The following is a 14,860-nucleotide window of genomic DNA, read 5'->3' on the forward strand; positions in this document are numbered from 1 at the left end:
CACATAACACATGAATGATGGGGTTATTGTAGTTGTATTTACCCTTCCTTTGTTTATGTAAGTCTCAAGGAAATTGGGGTGGTGAGTTTGGACACATCCACATGGGGTATAAAAGATTTTCACAAATGCTGGTCAGGGCCCTTGGCTAAGAGGAGACTCTGCCTTGGGCCTGCCAGTGTAATAAACTGCACTCCACTATCTACATTGTCCTTCTGAGTGAGTTTGTTTTGTTATAGCCACCCTTATCGGAATGGTTACATTCCGATAGATACTGTCCGGAGGCAGGGGTGATTAGTGTCTTCCCTGCCTAGAGGGGGGTCTTATCCTTCCATTGTCATTCCCACAGGCGCTCTTCAAGATTCCCCTGCCCAGAGGGGGTCTTATCCTTCCATTGTCATTCCCACTGGCGCTAAGCACAGAGTTCAGAGTCCACTGGAGAGGTGGCCATGCAAGACCAGCACGGACAGGCCTGAGATGGAGTCCAGGCCCTATGAATCCCTTCTTCAGTTTCCCAGAATGCATGGCTATAACAATTCCTTTTGTACTTTGTGTGGTCTCTTATTTCTTCCATGCCAAGTGTTAAAGGAGGAAGGGCTACACTATAACAAAGGCATTGCTAAGTCACTTCAGTCGTGTCCGACTCTGTGCGACCCCATCCCTGGGATTCTCCAGGCAAGAACACTGGAGTGGGTTGCCATTTCCTTCTCCAATGCATAAAAGTGAACAGTGAAAGTGAAGTCGCTCAGTCATGTCTGACTCTTCACGACCCCCAGGCTCCTCCGTCCATGAGACTTTCCAGGCAAGAGTACTGGAGTGGGGTGCCATTGCCTTCTCCGTATAACAAAGGCATTACAGAGGTGCAAAAATGACATCGTGCAGTTATGTAAGAGTGACTGTCTTACAAAAGTTTCCAACACCAGACCATTCCCACTGTTACTCCAGAAGACAAGAGGGATTATAAAGATGAGCATGTGACACACGGAATCAGACAACAGGCCCCAAGGACTTCACAAGCTGTTCAAGGAGGCAGAAGATCTCATCTGAAACCATTGAAGGGGAAGAGGAATCCTCGGATACAACAGGCACATAATAGGGAGGAGTTAAGAAGCTGCCAAACAGGATTTAACTCACAAAGAGCTTAAAAGTCCACCTCCGGAGTTTTCCTATCCTACTTAGCAGCAAAGAGGCCTAGCTCTGAAATTACCATGGGAACCTAATTTTGCTTTACAAATGCTGGCTCCTGGCCTGATTTCTGAAGATCAACTAAACAAAGGTTTTCTTTATCAGTCAAAGTTCTCAGATTCCTATGCTAATAAGTACTATCAATCTAAGCAGGAGACTGATAACCATAGAAAGAGAAAGAGATTTAAAAAATGTGTTGAATATATTCTAAACAAACTAAGACATCCTAGTGGCAAGAAGAAAATGTTGTCACTCTTTTACTTTTTGGAGCATTTTTTAAAAATTCAATTGAAATAATGACTAAAGGCAAATTGAATGCTCTATATGCTGTGTGGCCCATGAATCAACAGCAGCAGCAACACATGGGAGAATGGAAGAAATACAAGTTCTCTGGAGTCCCCTGGCAGTCCAGTGGTTAAGACTCAGGGCTCTCACTGCCAAAGGCCTAGGTTCAATCCTTGGTCGGGGAACTAAGATCTCACAAGCCATGCAGCATGGTTAACAAAACAAAGGAGAGAGAGAGAGAGAAAAAAAAAAAATACAAGTTCTCAGCCTTCAACCCAAACCTGCTGAATTGGAATCAACATTTTAACAAGACTCCCAGGTCATGTGAACATTAAAGCTTGTGAAGCACTATGTATGTAACTTTTAAATTATTATACATAATAAAGGCATATATCTGTTGCTGACAGTGTCTTTGGAACAATGCAATTAATACGTTAAAATAATACTTATTTCATATGATACAACTGATACTGTTAATATAACAAAATTGTTCTCCTTAGATCTTGCATAACTTAAGATTTTTTAGATACACTTTTACTTTGTTTTGAAATCATTTGTGTTATATGTTATGTGTTAGGAAAATTAGCAAAAACAAGTCACTCTGAATTTTCAGATCTTCAGTTTGAAGGAAGATTTAAAAGCTTTTTTTGGCCTCACCCTTGGTTTGTGGGGTCTTAAGTCCTTGACCAGGGATCGAACCTTAGTCCTTGGCAGTGAGAGCCTGGAGTCCTAACTACTGGACCGACTAACTGAGAGTAAAATCAAGGATCCTGAGGGTCTTGAAGTTCAATGGGCAACACCAAGAGCATCATGGTAGCCACTTTTAGGCATTAGGTAGAGATCTGTTTTTAGCTGAAACCTAATTTGGAAATAACTCTTCCTGAGGAATGAACAAGATTCTGCACCCAATTCCGTTGTAATCATGGGAGAAGGGCAGCAGGCTGTGAAGATAAGGTCTGGGGCAAACAGTCTGCATGAACATGAGGCCAACACATTGCATTCCCGGGTAAGATACAGAAAATGTAAGGGCAGGCTTATTAGCAAAGTGTTGAGCAGAAGCAAACCCTCCCTAAGAGTCTACTAAGTCAAAGTTTGTTCTTAGTACCACCCTTGAGCAATTGTACACAAGACCCAAGAAATCATTCTGCTGTGAATAAGGATGAATCTGAAAGAAAGAAATAAAATCCTAGTGATCAGCACAAGATCCACAGAGTAGAATCAACAGAACCCCAAATACAAAAGAAAAATGGGTTCTCTTCCCCTCTTTGTCCAGATTAACCCCTGTTTTTGCAGGCTGACCTCTTTTATCCCATCGCCTCCCCCGAAATTAACCTCTTCCAGCTCTTTTTGTGTCCCGGGCTAACCCGTTTCCTTACCAGGCTAACTCAGGCTAGCAAACCTGTCCCTGTCCCGGCCTAACTCTCCCAGTATCTTAGCCAACCTTGCTTTCTCATGTTACCGCCTTCCCTTGACTCCTCCCCTCTCACGCAAACTCTTATTTGCTAATGCCTCCCCACATTTCATTCTAATTCCCTTTCCAGAAAGTCCATAGTCCCATCTGCTTACTCAGGGTCGTTAATCCATTTCTGTGCTCTCTTTTGCATTTTCAATCTCTATTTCTCCCGATGCCTCTCCCATCAATACCTAAAATGCTTTTGTTTTTTATCATCCAAATTCTATCCTGGTGCTTCAGGGTATGTGGGGTGAGGTGCGGTTAGGAGGTTGGTTGGAACATCACAGGCCAAGAACTGGCCGTTGTTGAAGCTGGATAATGAGTATATTTGGGTGGGGGGTGGGGGGAGGTCATTGTACTACTTCTGTGCATGTTTGAAATATTCCATAATAATAAAAAAGTTTTAACCTAAAAAGCTATCCCTTGATTCCATGCTGCCTTCCAGATACAGTTTAATCTTCTCCAAAGAGTCGTTTACATTTGTCTCCTCTTCCCACCCACTGCTGTCTGGCTTTTACCTTCAGAAAAAAAGAAAAGAAAAATGGTCCATATCTGCCTAGCCTCCAGTTTCCTTAGTAAAGAACAAGAAGTCACTATCAGAATCTCCTCTATGTGCATTGATAGTTTGCTGTAACAACATCCCTTAGAGGTCCAGTGGTTAAGAAGACATGCTTCGACTGCAGGGGGCATGGGTTCCATTCCTGTTGGGGGAACTAAGTTTCTGCCAGTTCTGTGGATCCCCCCCAAAAAAGAGTTGGGGCAGCTCCAAACTTTTCTATCACATTCTTTGGCAAAGAGAACAAACTCACAGCAATATTTTAGATCTCAGCATGCACAGTGATATGTTAGAGCTATTTACAGCGACTTTAATCTCGCAATGGTATTATATGATTCTTCTTTGGTCCAGGCTTCTGAGTTGGCTCCATGAGCAATGAGGACATTTCTGGCACTCAAAGCTCCACATGAGTCTTTGCCAGATGTCCATGCCTGACAGCAACTCTAAACAGTTTATTCAAGGAGTGGTCTTGTGACTTCCACAGTGTTAGGAACTATTAATATGTTTTTCCATATGGTTCCCCTAGAGCAGAATGAATAAAAGGAATCGGGGGTGGAGGAGGGGCAAATAGAGCAGAAGGAGAACTGAAACAAGGAGATACACCGCTCTGACTACCAGGATTGACCACGATAGCAAAATGATGATGGAGTAAATGGATTTGAGCTCTACATTTAGGTAACTTCAAAGGAAAGTCTACCTCCTGGCAGCACCGATAGGGGCCTGAGCCCAGGAAGGAGTTGCAGGAGGGATCTTCAGATCCACAACCCTACTCCTGTAGCATATGTGGGCATCCTTGCCCCCTCACCCACACTCTAACTCATAAAGGTCTCCAGGTGTCTGAAGGCTTTCAGATGCGCCCCCATGACCATTCCGTGTGGGTATTTCTGCTCAGGTGTATGGGTGCCTCATACCCTTAGGAAGTTCACTCAAGAGGACGTGAGGATGCCAAGGCAGGATGGCAACCCATAATACTCACACATGAATACCGATGGTCAGCAGAGACCTCTATCCTCTTCTATTCTGAGTATGTTATCTGTAGCCTGCATATACTGTATCATGTTCGTCGACAGCATCCAAACAGATTCATCATATCCCTGAGATGTCCCCCAATAACCCATGTGTTAGTACCAGGCAACCATATCTTTGCTGAATGGGTGGATGTGATGATGGAACTTGACTTGATTATGAAATAGGAAAAGCCTGTCTTTCATCCATTGTGGAACTATCTCTTTCAGCATGGAGCACAGAACGTCCGGTAGGGATAAGAACTAGGATTGAAAGCTATGTCCATCAACAGGAAAAATATGTCTGAAATCCTGCCACCAAGCTAGGCTTGTGAGGATGCCCTTGCTACTGCCACTGGCCACACTTGCTCTAGACCTTGGACCTTGTTGTTAGAACCATGACCCCCACATCTCTGGAAACTGACTGTAGTAGTACTACCCAAGCCAGGTAGATTCCATCTAGGTTGCTCTCTTGGCATCAGTAGTTCCTAGGTCAAACTCTTGTGTGGATAAGTTCAATTGACAGAGATTAGGTAGGTATCTGGCCAAGTGGGTAGGAGATAGGGCATTGTTGGGCATGACCCCTTTCCCCTTCTAATCCAGACCAAATATTTTTCTGATGTCTATGCTCCATGCCATCCTGTGATTCAGAAAAGATGAATTCAACCACCTCAGGAGTTAAATCTAGACCTTTTCAGAATTGCATTGCCTTGCCAGTGGACTTGTGATCCAGTTTTAACCAGTAAGATGTGAGGGTAAGTCTGTTACAGGTAATATAGATACCAAGACACTCAGTTCTAACTTAAGGTGAACAAGAGAAAGTCCTCTGTACCAAAGAGAGCCTCATAATCTTAATGTGTTTTGTCAGTGCCCTTTACTCTGTGTGTGTGTGTGTGTGTGTGTGTGTGTGTGTGTGTGTGTGTGTGTGATATGTATCGGGAGAGAGCTGGCCTGCTCTCACGAGGGGCATGAATAGGGGTGGGATCAGAATGGGGTGGGATCCTTAGCACCATTTCCCCCCATTAAGTTCTTTAGTCATAGTACATGGAGTCTTGAGTGTTTCCAGGACACATGCCAATATTTGGGTCTAAAAAACAGTCATCAGCTTCAAAACATGAAAAGAAAACTATAATATTGAGACAGTTATTTAATTAAATATTCATACAACACAACTAATGACAAATCCTTTCATTGCCAATTTTAATGTTTATAAAAATGTTAGTGAAAGTGATTTGAAAGGCCTGATTTTCTCACCACACAGGAATTTCTAAACATATACACTGTTTGTAAGGATATCTATGGATAGAGACAGAGTCAATCAAGGAAATGTTTTGCTTGTAGCCACAAAATTTCACTTCCCTGGTGGCTCAGATGGTAAAGAATCTGTCTGCAATGCAGGAGACCTGGATTCAATTCCTAGGTTGGGAAGATCCCCTGGAGGGGGAAATGGCAATCCACTCCAGTATTCTTTTTTTTTTTTTCATTTATTTTTATTAGTTGGAGGCTAATTACTTTACAATATTGTAGTGGTTTTTGCCATACATTGACGTCAATCAGCCATGGATTTACATGTGTTCCCCATCCTCCAGTATTCTTGTCTGGAGAATCCCAAGAACAGAGGAGCCTGGTGGGCTACAGTCCATGGGGCCGCAAAGAGTCAGGCATGACTGAGCGACTTTCACATACATACAAAATTTCAAAGCAAAATCCTTTCCCAAATGATTCCAACATTAAATACCTTCAGTAGGATGTGAATGCATTTTGACTTGGAAACTAATGTGGGGTGGGACTTACCAGAAATGTTTGGGGGCAAGGCCAGTTCTGTGGACATGCAACCAGGGCAATAGCACAGGGCCCCTATGTTTAGAAGGTGCTTCCCAGGTGGCACTAGTGGTAAAGGATCCACCTGTCAATGCAGGAGACTCAAGAGACTTGGGTTTAATCCCTGGGTCAGGAAGATCCCTTGGAGTGGGAAATAACAACCCACTCCAGTATTCTTGCCTGGAAAATCCCATGGATAGAGGAGCGTGGTGGGCTATAATCCATGGGGCTTCAAAGAGTCAGATCTGACTGAGCACACCTATTTAGAAGGGCCTTGAGATTGGTTTAATGATTTGCTATTGTTATCTTGGAAGTTTTGATAATTTTTAAAAAATGAACCTAGCACTTTCACTTGTCACTGGGACCTACAAACGGTATAGCTGGTCCAGTCCAGAACTTAATAAGATTTCAAAACAGCCCTGGGTGGAGCTATGCATCATTCTAAAACAATAAGGCTATTGCTTCCTTTGCTTGCTATTTTTAAGTATTCTGTTTAATTCATTTGAAAAATGTATGAGATTTTACAGATTTTAAAAGTTAGGAAAATATTAAACTACATGAAAAGACAAAACTCCCATTAACCAGAGACATGGACCAACATCAGAAGGCATTACAAACAGCGCCAAGAATTTACAAAAAAATAACGGGTGCCTCAAAATTAAATTCATACTAAGCACTTCAAAAGGGATTGGCGGCCAAATTGCATCTAGGCTGGGAACCAAGAGTGAACAAACATTTACCTCCACAGATTAAATTGTAAATTGGCTGCAGGACATTTTCAGCTAGTTCAGATAAAGTTGGGATACAGTTGTGTTCACAATCCATCAAAGTGCTGTCTAGACAGAGGATGGCATTTTCTGTTTGGGGAAATCAGGAGAGGAAAAACCTCAGGGCCACATCCTGCTGATATTCAAGGGGACTCAATGGCAGGATAAGGCCCTGAGCATTCACTTCACCCTCCCCTTTCCTCCCACGCCCTGAGGAGTCAAGGGCCAGGTGAGGACACTGCCATTTGTAGACATAAAAGGAAAACTCAATCCAGGGGCTGGTGAATGGAGACACACACTCCCTAGGAGTCCCCAGAGCTCTCCAGACAGGATGAGGGGAGGAGAACCAGCGAGAATGGAGTGGTTCCTCAGCTTTCTCGTCAGTTTAATTCATTAAATAAAATTTATATTAATTTGCTGGTCAATTTTTTTTACCCTAAAAATAATGTCATGCAACATTTAGAAAACAGAAAAAAATAGAAGAAATCATCTATAATTTCACTTCTTTAAGACAAATTATTACATCATTAATACTTAGATATCTTTCCTTCTGGTCTCCCACAGTAATGTATATTTTTACATTTATTGTTTAAAATATATATTCATATTGTACATAAATAATTTTGTTTCCTTTTTCCTCTTAAATGGCCCAACACAATCAAGATAAATAATGTAGAAACTAAGATGATTCAAATTAAGTCCAAATATATCAGTTATTATAGTAAGTTAATGATGATTAGTTTTACAAAATAAGGGAAAGAAAATATCATGTTGGAGTAAAAACAAAAGCCAGACCTATACTGTTTACCAAAAATGAAACTAAACCAGAAAATCTATCAAGTTGAAAGAAAAAAAAAAGAACATTATCAGATACCAGCTAATACTAGCTAAAAAAAGTGGTAGCCATAGTCATGTTATACAAAATACCTTTTATCCATAGCATAAGATCTGAATAAAAATGAAAATATTGCCTATTAAATCTCATAGGATGCAGATAAACTGTACTTATCAAGAGTTACATGTTATCTGTATCTGGGGCATCTGTATTTGGTTATCTGTGTCTATTTTACAACATAGTTGTTCCAAATTCCTTTGTTGTCTTGGCATATATATATATATATATATATATATATATATGTATTTTATATTTAAAAATTTTAAGCATTTTTATTGAAGTATAGTTGATGTACAGTGATGTTATATGTTACAGGTGTGCAATATACCGATACACAGTCTTGAAAGGTTACACTTTATTTACAGTTATCATAAAATATTAACAGGATATAAAATAGGGACAGGCTCCCCACTCCAGTGTTCGTGGGCTTCCCTGGTGGCTCAGAGAGTAAGAATCCACCTGCAATGCGGGAGACCTGGGTTCAATCCCTGGCTTGGGAAGATCCCCTGAAGGAGGACATGGCAACCCCCTCCAGTATTCTTGCCTGGAGGATCCCCACGGACAGAGGAGCCTGGCGGGCTACAGTCCATGGGGTCACAAAGAGTTGGAAACAACTGAGCAACTAAGCATGAAACAGCTTATTTTTTATCTTTTTTTTTTAAATTATTTTTTATTTTTTAAATTTTATTTTTAATTTTTTACCTTTTTACCTTACCTTATTTTTATCTTTATTTTCAGCTTATTTGTATGTCTTAATTTCTTATTCCTCTGCCCCTATATTGTCCCCCTTTCCCTCTCCCCACTGGTAACCACTAGTTTGTTCTCTATATCTGTGAGTCTGCTTTTGTTGTTGTTGTTGTTATTGTTGTATTCACTAGGTTGTTGCATTTTTTAGGTTCCACATATAGGTGATATCATGCAGTATTTGTCTTTGTCTGACTAATTTCACTTAGCATAACTGGGCATAATTTCTTTTTGGGGGAGTGTGGGGGGGAGCATATGCTCTTATTGCATCCCATCTCACTGGCCCCAGCCCCCTCCACACATATATTTTTGATACAGACAGGCATGATCAAAATACTTATATTTGGGGTAGTTTCTACAAGATGGTTTCAGAAAAACATATTCCCATTTTTTTCTAAGTTAAAGAGGTTATTCACTTTAGGCCTTTTGTGTGCTTCAAAAGACACTATTGAAGGAAAGGTAAGTTTCCAGTCATCCTAGACTCCTTGGTAACCCTCTCCAGAGCAGACACTATTAAGTATCCGCACACATGCAGGGATGATGTATGCTACTGTTTGAGGTTTTCCACAAAGTGGACATGTAACAGTACTCTTTTCTGTCCTACACTTTTCATCTCAGGATATATTTTGGATAATCTTTGATATCAGATAGAGCAGAGAGAGCTTTACCTCATTCTTTTTGTTTCCGTGGTATTCCACTGTATTAATATAACCAGTCCTCCACTGATGAGCACACATATTGTTGCAGCCCTTGCTTTTACAATCAAGTTTGTGATAATGTCTTTCTTCAGAGATGTCAACACACAGGCATGATCGTATCTTTAGGATGTGTCCTTGAAAGTCACGGCTGTGTTGAAACACATGACCATCAAAATTTTTACAGATTTCTTTTTTCATAAAATGTCACCGAGATGTGTAAAGATGCCTGTTTTGACACTCTAGTCAACTCATTTTTTGATCTTTTGCACTCTGTAAGGTGAAAAACTGCATCTCATTGTTTTGAGTTTCCCTAATTCTGAGCAAGATACTGAGCATCTTATCTGTGGTTCATAAGAAATTTGCATTGTTCCCCTATGATCAGCCTTGATCTTTTGTTCAGTTTCCAGTTGGGTTGTTAGTATTCTTCGTACTGGTTTATCTAATATCATTGTAAATGAAAGGAACAATCTCCTTTATTTCCAGCATAGTGATTACAATTATCTTGTTTTCCTAGCTTGTCATTTTCATTTATGTGATTTTTGCCATATACAAACTTCTATTTTTAATAAATCCATTTTAACAGTCTTGTTCTTCATGGTGTCTTGCTGTCTGTGCTTATGATTTTCTTTTTTAAAAAACAACTTATTTTTATTTATTTATTTGGCTGCTCTGGGTCTTAGTTGTGGCATGCAGACTCTTTTAGTTGTAGCTTGTGGGATCTAGTTGCCTAACTAGGGATTGAACCAGGCCCCCTGAGTTGGGAGCATGGATTCTTAGCCCCTGGACCACCAGGGAAGTCCCTGCATTTATGACTTTTAAAGAAAGCTTTCTCTGAGTCAAGATTATTAGAAAGAGATTATCTATGTTTATTTCTATAACTGTTATAGATTCTGTTTTTAAAATATCTAAATCTTTGACTCATATATATTATATATATATGGTATAAGGTATGACATATGTACCAAATTTTATCTTTTCCAAATAGCCTATTACTTTAATACTATGTATTATTGCTTCTTTTTTTTCCTTTTTAAAAAAGTTTAAAAATATTTTTGGCCTTGCCTTGTGGGATCTTACTTCCCTAACTAGGGATTGAACCCTGATCCTCAGCAGTGAAAGCATTGAGTCCTATCCACTGGACTGCCAGGGAATTCCAATTTAATGCTAATTATTGAGTCCAGTCTGTTGTATTTTATTGTATGTATCTGGAAGGGTAGAAGAAAAAGGAATTTTGCCCTCCTTTAATTGGTAAAACGTAAATAACATTGAAATTTACCTTACCAGTTTTTAAGTGTGCTGTTCTGTGGCATTGAATACATTCACATTGTTGTACAATGTCATCACCATCCATCTCCGGAATTTTCTCATCTTCCCAAACTGAAACCCTGTACCGATTAAAACAACTCTCCACTCATCCCAAACCCCCAACCCCTGGCAAATACCATTCTATTTCCTGTCTCAAAAACTGGAGTGGGTTGCCTTTCCCTTCTCCAGGGGATCTTCCCGATCCAGCGATTGAACCCAGGTCTCCCATGTTGCAGGCAGATTCTTTACCATCTGAACTACCAGGGAAGCCCATTGATATACATGAAATTATTGCCAAAGACGAGTTCACGTGCCCAACGCACAGTGAGGCTAAGCAAATGCAAACGTCAGAGGTTGGAGCAGAGAAAGTTTTACTGCAGGACCAAGAAACAAGAAGATGGCTTGTGCTGAAAAATCACAAAGTCTCTGATGCATTTCAGGGAGAAGTTTTTGTAGGCAAAATTTGAGGTGAGGGCTGCAGGTGGTATGACTTTCTTCTGATTGGTTGGTGGTGAGGTAACAGGAAGGTGCTCCAGGGATCCTGGGTTCAGCCAGAAGCAGCCATCCTCCACTTGGATGGGGGCCCTAATTCCCCTAGGAGAACTCAAAGATATCGTTATGTATATTCCTTGAGGAGGAACCTGGGCTTCTGCTTTAATCTCTGCATTATGGTTTCTTGATTGTTCCTTCTGTGTTTTTGCATTCCCTTACTTCCCGGAATAATAACTGTTGGCACCTGCTCTTTGGTATTGAGGAAGGTCTAGGTGGCTGAAGTCTTTTTTCTGCAAACAAGAAATGAGGGACAGGGAAAGGGTCCCACAACATCCTCTCCATTTCAGAGTATTTGTCATTTGGTGACTTTCAATACTTCTGGCCACCAAATGGTGGATTTTTTTCCCCACACTAACCAATTCTCCAGAAACCAACAGTGTCCTTCAATTTAACACAGTCTACCTGGAGTTAGTGTCAGACCTGGTAGTTAAGGGCTCGGTCCACAAGTCTGCCCCTTCTTTCCAAATTCTGAAACCAATCCTTACTCCAGGCTGTTGCTTGTTTCTTACGGACTTGTTATAAACCAGGGTTCTCCACAGGTTTTGTAATTTTCTAGAGTGCCTTACACGTGGGCTTCCCTGGTGGCTCAGTGGTAGAGAGTCTGCCTGCCAGTGCAGGAGCTGCAAGAGATGTGGGTATAGTTCCTGGGTCAGGAAGATCCTCTGAAGGAAATGGCAACTCACTCCAGTATTCCATGGACAGAGGATCCCAGCAGGCTATTAGTCCATTGGGTTGCAAAGAGTCAGACACAACTGGGTGCGTGCACACACACACACACACACACACACACGACTTCTGGGCAGATGCAGACAACATCAACTCACTCACGTTACTTAAAATTTAGCTATAGAACAGTCTATAGTGTGGATGGGTGCCTCTCCGAAGGTTGCATTCCTGTAATTACTTCTTTTTCTTTTTTTAAATTTATTTTTTAATTGAAGGATAATTACTTTACAGAATTCTTGTTGTCTTCTGTCAGACATCAACATGAATCAGCCATAGGTGTACATATGTCCCCTCCCTCTTGAATCTCCCTCCCATCTCCCTCCCCATCCTACCCCTCTAGGTTGATACAGAGCCTCCGTTTGAGTTCCCTGAGACATGCAGCAAATTCCCATTAGTGATCTATTTTATATCAGCTCAGTTGCTCAGTAGTGTCTGACTATTTGCTACCCCATGGATTGCAGCACGCCAGGCTTTCCTGATACATCACCAACTCCCAGAGCTTGCTCAAACTCGTGTCCATTGAGTTGGTGATATAATCCAATCATCTCATCCTCTGTCATCCTGTTCTCCTCCTGCTTTAATCTTTCCCAGCATCAGGGTCTTTTCCAATAAGCTATTTCTTCGCATCAGGTGGCCAAGGTACTGGAGTTTCAGCTTCAGCATCAGTCCTTCCAATAAATATTCAGGACTGATTTCCTTTGGGACTGACTGGTTTGATCTCCTTGCAGTCCAAGGGACTCTCAAGAGTCTTCGCCAACACTTTTACATATGGTAATATAAATTTCCATGTTACTCTCTCCACACATCTCACCCTCTCCTCCCTCTCCCTATGTCTGTAAGTCTGTAGTTACTTCTTCTATTTTCTGTTCCTCCTTAGAGCAAAATTTCTCACAGGAGCTGTGTACAACCATTGTCTCCACACTTTCACACACCATTCTCTGCTCCATACATCTTATAGGGTTTCTACCACTCTCTTTAAAATACTTCTTTTGCTAAGTCAACAAATACCTCATCTTTGCCAGATGTAATTGTTACTCTTCTGTCTTCAAATTACTAACCTTTCAGAAGCCTCTCTCAAGCCAAAATAAGGATTGCAGAGAGACATATCAACAGCTTCAGATATGCAGATGATACACTCAAATGGCAGAAACTGAAGAGGAACTAAAGAACCTCTTGATGAGGGTGAAAGAAGAAAGTGAAAAAGCTGGCTTGAAACTCAATATTAAAAAAATTATGATCTTGGCATCCAGTTCCATCACTTTATGGAAAATAGAAGGGGAAAAGTGGAAGCAGTGACAGAGTTTACTTTCTTGGGCTCCAAAACCACTGTGGACGGTGACTGCAGTCATGAAATTAAAAGATGTTTGCTGCTTAAAAGAAAATCTATGACAAACTTAGTGAATTAAAAAGCAGGTATCATTTTGCCAACAACATTTTTTTGTTTTAATATTGGAACACAGTGAACTTTATTTCCATTATTTACATTGTAATGAAAGCCTTCACTCAAAGTTTGGACTCTAAGGATGGAAATTACTCAGTTGTAAGCTCTATGAGAGAGTTGGATTATAAAGAAAGCTAAGCACCGAAGAATTGATGCTTTTCAACTGTGGTGTTGAAGAAGACTCTTGAGAGTCCCTTGGACTGCAACGAGATCCAACCAGTCCATCCTAAAAGAGATCAGTCCTGGGTGTTCATTGGAAGGACTGATGTTGAAGCTGAAACTTCCACTTGATGCGAAGAACTGACTCACTGGAAAAGATCCTGATGCTAGGAAAGATTGAAGGCAGAAGGAGAAGGGGATGACAGAGGATGAGATGGTTGGATGGCATCACCAACTTGATGGACATGAGTTTGAGCAAGCTCTGGGAGTTGGTGATGGACAAGGAAGCCTGGCATGCTGCAATCCATGGGGTAGCAAGACTCAGACATGACTGAATGACTGAACTGACTGACTGAAGCTGTATGAGGATATGAAATATACAATTCTTTTTATTTATTTATTTGGCTGTGGTCAGTCTTAGTTGTGGCACGGGGGATAGTTACCTGACCAGGGATCAACCTTGGTCTGCTGCATTGGGAGCTCAGAGTCCCAGCCACTGGGCTACAAGGGAACAATATACATTTCATTTAGATTCAATTTGCTACTTTTACACTTACAGCTTCCCTGAGAGCTCATATCTAAAAGGAATGAAAGGAAGTCTGTTCAGAAAACAAAAAATTTGTTCAGTTTATTGTGTTTGGGAAGAGTGCTTCTGCTTTTAAATCTCTGAATGTTATATATCTGTGCTGTGCTTAGTCTCCCAGTTGTGTCTGATTCTTTGCGATCCCATGGACTGTAGCTGACCAGGCTCCTCTGTGCATGGGATTCTCCAGGCAATAATACTGGAGTGGGTTGCCATGCACTCCTCCAGGGGATCTTCCCGACCCAGGGAGGGAACCCAGGTCTCCTGCATTGCAGGCAGATTCTTTACTGTCTGAGCCTATCTATGACTAATGAAAACAAAGGTTAAACATTAACACTATGCAATACCAATTAATTTTATAAATATCTTTCTTACCTTAAGTTGTATTTATTTTGGCATAATATTTAATAAACCAAATAATTTTAATGAAGAAAAAATGGAACTGATGATAATTTTAAAGGGATGGAAACCAGATTATGATGATAACTTTGGTAATGTTATATACTGTATTTTAAACAGTTGACATGAGAAAAGCTAAATCTGCCCTTCTAATTTTCTTGATTGGTTTCAGAAAAATATATAATGACATTTTCATCATTATTGAATGATACAAGGTATTTTTATTGTCCAAAATTCCTCTGTGCACCACCATTCATCCCTCATTCCCATCTCCAACCTCTGGCAACCAC

The sequence above is a fragment of the Odocoileus virginianus genome, chromosome 8 (genome assembly GCF_023699985.2).
Source record: "Odocoileus virginianus isolate 20LAN1187 ecotype Illinois chromosome 8, Ovbor_1.2, whole genome shotgun sequence".
NCBI classification, from domain to species: domain Eukaryota; kingdom Metazoa; phylum Chordata; class Mammalia; order Artiodactyla; family Cervidae; genus Odocoileus; species Odocoileus virginianus.